We start from the raw sequence: 6,121 nt of genomic DNA, 5'->3' as shown, positions 1-6,121 counted from the left end.
AACCTAATAAGGATACAGGGAACATTTAAGGTTAGCTGAGAATTATTTCAAGAGTGAGCAGAAAGTATGGTCAGTGGACAGTAATCCATCCCGGATGTTTTTTGCAGAGAACAGCTGTATTGCAGCCTTCCCATTCTGAGACAACCCCCCCCCACACACACACACGGTCTGGGGGCTCGCTGCCGTCCTCTTTCCTGCTCAGAGTGGTGGTTGCGCTCCTGCTGTCAGGGGAAGGCGCCTCCCAGACAGCAGGACTCAGCAGGCAGCCAGAGAGGAGCTCACCACGCCCTGCAGAGCAGACAAAGAGCACGTGGGGCCAGGGCCCACCGGACAGAGGGGGACAGGTGGAAGGGGGCTCAGGCATCCCGGGACTGCCCACACCACAGCCAGCTGCCACCTGCTCTGCCCCACCCTCCCCTCCCAGGAAGTTCCCACTTTCTTCTCCGAGTGCATCCATTTTCCTCCAGGCCACGAACCGCTTCTCCCCACCTCAGCAGTGATTCTCCTCCACGCACTTAGCTGCTCCTCCAGGAAAAGCAGTGACCCTGCTGGGACCGCCTCTCTGATGGGCGTCACCTCCTGGCCTCTCAGTGGCCCCGGGACCTCTAGACATGCAAACACTGTCCTGTGGGCTCCCCGATTAAGCAGTTAGAAAAAGTGGGGTCAATTAAAATGCATTTTGTCTGCGTCAGAGGCAACTTTTCCTGAAGGAGCTATAATAGTAGGACAATAAAGTCAACATTAGATGAAAATGCAAATGCTTAAAAACTCAAATCTGAAATGGGGTATCATGGAAAACCTAAATCCATGTATCTATTAAGTGGGGTTTGTAAACAAAGTATTTCTACCTAGAAAATTCAGAGCCCATATGGCTTCATGGAAATCACTATTAAAATGTAATGCAAAAATGCTAATCTTACAGAAACTTTTCAGGAAATGGAGAAAGACACTACTTTCCAGCATGTGGTAGACGCTCATGAGACCCTGCTCTCAAACACGAAGAAGTCGTTACAAGAGGAATACATTCTTCTTTAGTCGCACACAGAATCTCTAAAAGGTTAACGAGCAAATCTAGCAGCAGGACACGGCTACCACGGCATGATGGAGTGTGCTTTATTACATGGATTCCACATTCAGAGTGAACGAAAAATTAACCACTGTAATCTACCACATTAATAGAATGAAACAGGAGGACCTGAATAACTGTGGGAAGAAAAAAAAACTGACAAAATTTCAGCATTCAAATTAAATAACCCGGGAAGAATTGAAACAAAAACAAAAAGGAAACTTCCTCACTCTGAAAAAGGGAATCTGCAAAAACTCAACGGCTAAAAACATCCGTGAGAGTGCAAAGCTAAATGATTTCGCACTTGACAGGCAGCTTCACCTGGAGTCCATAGCCAGCTGAAGCCCTGCTGCCCCGGTCCCCGGAATACAGCACACACACAGCACGGGCGGCTGCGGTGCTGGACGTTTGAGGGCGCACACTGCACCCCTGCGCGTCGTCAGCTGCTGTCCACAGACTGCCAGGGAGGAGGCCAGCACAGCCGGCACAGCGGGACAAAGCAGTGGCCCCTCAGCAGCCCTGGGGTAGCGCTTCTGACCCACAGCATGTGATTTCCAAGGCTGCAACTCAGACGCAGCTGTGGCCAAAGCCCACGGGCGCCACCCAGTGGGCAACCTGGGCTCTGGGCCCAGACAATGTGCAGAGTGAGAAACAACGGGGCGCTGCCCGGCGCTAACTGCCCTAGGAGTGAAAGACATAAAACAGTCTCAAAGCCCGAAGTGCCCATGATGTCCTGGGTGATGCCGGCTAAGCAGTCTCTGCACATCAGTGCCCAGGAGAGCTCCAGACAAATGGAAATGGGCACCTTGGGCCAGGCGGCTGGGGGACCGCAGGGAGCTGTCACCCTGCTCACAGTCAGGTGCCGCCTTCCTCCATGGCCCAGGGACGGGGCTGGCCTCCGCAGAGCCATGGACCTTGCTGCCGGGTGGGCCATGTCCTGCGGCAGCTCTTCAGCTCTTGCGAGCGTATGCGTGGGGCCTCGGTGGTGCCCAAGGCCTGGGCTGTGTGGCCAGCAGGTGGGTAAGGGGAACCTGGGCTGTCCAGGGTGCCCGCCATGGGGTGAAGCCCTGCTGTGCTGGAATATGGTTTGTCCCCAGCAACATCCTACCGAGGCTCAATTCCTCAGGCAGCATCCAGAAGTCGGGCCGTGGACAGTGGTGGGTCACGGGGCAGAGGCCATGAGGCAGCTGTGTCCTCGGGAGGGAGTGACCCTCCCTGTCCCGAGCCCGGGTTCTTGTGAGGTGAGCGGCCCCTCCCCTCACTCCTGTGCACGCACTCTTCCACCTGCACCTGCTTCCATGCTCACACATGCTCCTGCCGTGTGATGCCATGGACATCTCAGGACCCACAGCATGAGTCCTTGCCGAACACAGCGGCCTGGTCCTGGACTGCACAGCCACCAGGACCAGGAGCTAAGTAAACCTCCTTTCTGTATAAAGTCCCCTGCCTCAGGTACTCTGCCACGGCAACTGAAAATAGTGGTCCCCGTGGAAGTCAGTGCAGCCTCTGAAGAGCCCTTGAAGTGGAAATGCTGGGGTCCATCAGGGCGGGAAGGAGGCTGGAAGCAGTGAGTGGCATCCAGTGCCCTTGCCTACGGTGGGCACCAGGACCCGTGGGTGAGTAGGCAGAGCATCTGCGGGCCCTGCCCAGGGCTGGGATGAGACACACTGGGCCCCACCATCACTTGGGGGCAGAGGCTCCTGGAACCAGCTGTGCACTCCTGCTGGGCGCTGCCAGTGCCCCGCGATGCGGAGACACGGGAACAAGGCTGCTGCAGCAGCCTGCACCACCGAGCTGTATTTCTCAAAGGCAAGGAACACGCGCTGCAACCCTGGGGCCCAGCAGTGGGCACAGAGCTGACGTGCCAAGTGCACAGGGTGCGTCGTGAGCCACCTCGGGACTGCGGTCTAACGGACAGTTGGCCTGGGCAGGGGAGGCTGGCTCACACTGCTGAGTGTGTGCTCACACTCAACATGGGGTGTGAAGGGCTGGGAAGGGGTGGGCGGAGAGGCCGGTGCTGCCACACGGCTCTTCCCACACCTGCACGCCTCTTCCTGGGACTGCAGCCCGAGAGGCCACTGCTGGAAGCAGGATGAACCCCAGTGATAGAGCACAGAGCGCCACTGCCGCTGTGCCACGTGCCTCTGTGCCTCAGGTGCTGACAGCCCAGGGTGGACGGGGTCTTCATGCCGTCTGGGAAAACGGGAATGCAGGAAAGCGCTGGGTGCCTGGGTTGGGGCCAGCCACTCGCTTGGTCGCCGGCCACCCCACTGTGTGTGGGGAATGGGACACAGGCTAGAAGGGACACCCTTCCAAAGGGGGGAGCTCAGGTTCAGCTCAGTGGCAGGGTGGCTAAGGGCAGGGCGCACAGCAGGCTTTGCGGAGAGGGAAAGCCACACAGCTTCTAGGACAAAGCAGAGCGCCGTCCTCACAGCGCTCCTGAAGCAGGGTGCTAGAAGTGCTAACCTACAGGGAGGTGGTCGGTGAGCATGAGTCCGCATCTCTGCATCCACAGGGAGGGCCCTTCCCGCCTGGGCCAGGCCACCTGAGGCTGGTACCGGTTTCTGGGCAGTGCCCCGAGCGCTGTCCTGAACTCTGAAGGCCCAATGGGCCTGGAGCCACCTCGGTGTGCAGAGCGAGCAGTGTTCTCCCCAGACCTGGAGCGGTCGCCTGGTCCGGATGCTGCAGACGCGGGAGGCTGGGTGTCCGGTCTACGCAGAAGGGTGTGCACGGAGGCAAGGACTCGTGAATGGGGCGGGGAGTGGGCTCACGAGACTGGGAATGATGAAGCCGTAGCTCGCGGCTGTACGAAGGGCCCCGCCAAACCAGTGAGCACCGCAGCGAGCCCAGTCCACACCAGAGGCCTGCGCAGCCGCCTCTCCGGGAGGAAACCGCGCGCACGTAAACAGGGTCCAATTTCGGCAACCAGAGGGGTGGACAGACCTGAGATGTCCAAGTGGGTGAGTGATGCAGAGGCGTTTATCTGTGGAGGGACAGCTGCGACAGCCCCAGTGTGGACAGACCACGGACAGAGCTGCCACACACATTTGTTAACTCTATGACTCTAAGAAATCGTGGTGTCGCCGCGCATCAGCCCGCAGTGCCGAGCCTCCGAGTCCCTGCTGGCCCCAGGGAGCCCTGTGTCCTGTGGTGGCTGCCCTGCTAGGGGTGTGGGGCCTCGTTGTGTCTCGTACTCGGGCTCACACCGGCCAACAGCACTTCCCTTCTCTCCAAGCGCTTGTCTTGGAGGAAGCGACTGCCCGTCCCTGTGACTCCCCGGTACGATGTCCTTTGTGCTACCCGGAGGTCTTGCTGAAGGGGGACATTGGCAGTGGGGTACTCATTTACCAGAGCAATGCCCTGCCCGCCTGCTGGCTCTCCTTCTCTGGCTGGGCTCAGTGGTGCCCCAGAAAGCACAGCTCCTGGGCTCCTGCCCCCAGAAAGCCACCTTTGGGAAACAGCAGCAAGACGGCCTGAGCGGCCAAGGTGCAGGACAGAGAATGGCATTAGTGTCGGTCATTGGCGGAGAAAAAGGAAGTCCGAGCCTTATCCCAGGGACTCAGATTACCTGTCTCTTTGCGGGTAACAACCCTCGAGAACTCTGGGACTGAGCCCTTCCTGCCCCTGGACCAGAGCTGCTCAGAGCATTTGGAAATGTTGACTGCCCCAGGCAGGAGTCACAGCCCTGCCTGGCCCTGAAGGGAGGCAGTGGAAGTGCTGGCAGGGACAGGGCTGCGGGCCAGAGACTGGCAGCCAGGGCCCTGGGAGTGGACAGCAGTGGCTACCCGGCCAGGCTCCTCACCGCCATGCCGGCTGCCCCTCAGCCTGGCGCCACCAAGCACATGAGAGCCATGCTAATTGGCCAAGTGGGGCAGCACCACCTTCATGGCAGGGTAATTGGACCCTGGAGTCCCCGTTCTCTGGGCAAGGGGAGGAGGCCACTGTCCCTCTTCCAGTGCTCCCTTTAAACCAGCGCCGCTCAGGCAAGGCCAGCTGCTCCAGGACTGGCCGGGCTGTATCGGAGGTGCCACTCAGGGCCCAGCAGCGGGGAGAAGCCGACCTCGGGGCTACCCCAGGCTGAGGCCGCCACGGGCCTCCTGCAGCCCCCACGGTAGGTTCCCATGCATCCTTCACACACCATATGGTGACCATGGCCAGAGACCGGTCACAGCCCGTGAGGCGCCCCTCCCCGCACCCTGCCTCCACCCCAGACCCACACCCCCAGGACCCTCCTCTGCAGTCTGAGATCTCCCGGGCACCATTGCCACTGCACACTTGTCCCCCGCTGCCTGGCTGGCCTCAGGAGGTGTCCCCCTGACTCCCCACTCTAGAATAGTGGGAGGTCTGCTAGACCGGTCTAGCAGAGGGCAGGTCTGCTCCCTGGGATTCCGTGCCTGGACAGGGTGTCCTGCTCCGCACGTCCTCGCCCTGCCTGCTGGCCAGTGCAGTGCGCCTTCCCTCCAGCCCCGGTGTGCTCAGGGCCACAAGCAGGACCCCTGGACCCCGCCTTCGCTGTGGCCTGCTGTGGAGGTGCAGATGGACCAGAACCAAGGGCACCCAGGAGGATGTGGCCCCTACACGCGTGCGCGCGCGCACACGCACACACACACACACACACACACACGGCTCATTCTCACTCATTCTAACTTCCACTCACCCGGCCTTTGGTAACGACAAAAGGGCCACACACCTTCCTCACAGGGGAAGTTCAGGGGCTGCAAGCAATGCGCAGGGGCTCATTCACACTGAGAATGGTGTCCCCGGATACTCTGCTCCTGCCTGATGAAGGAAGGGACATAGGGTGGGGTCCATTCAGAAGCAAGACAGCACCCTCCCCTGACCCTGCCCTGAGTGTGGCCTCCCTGTGCTGGGTGAAGGTCCAGATTCAAAGAGAGCCCAAACTGTGCCACAGAGCGCCCTCCTCCTCTGAGGCCAGTCTGGGCTGGACTAGGGCAGTGCAGGTCTCCAAGGAGGGGTGGCTGGGGAATGCTCTAAGCTCCCCTCTGCCCCAGCTAACTTGGGGGTGGGCTAGTTTCCCAGGTGTTGCTGAGAACT

Source organism: Heterocephalus glaber, unplaced genomic scaffold, assembly GCF_053883595.1.
Source record: "Heterocephalus glaber isolate CG9 unplaced genomic scaffold, H.glaber_assembly_v1.0 deba00001004, whole genome shotgun sequence".
In the NCBI taxonomy this organism is placed as follows: domain Eukaryota; kingdom Metazoa; phylum Chordata; class Mammalia; order Rodentia; family Bathyergidae; genus Heterocephalus; species Heterocephalus glaber.
The sequence above is the reverse complement of the archived record's forward strand: the minus strand, read 5'-3'. Positions refer to the sequence as shown.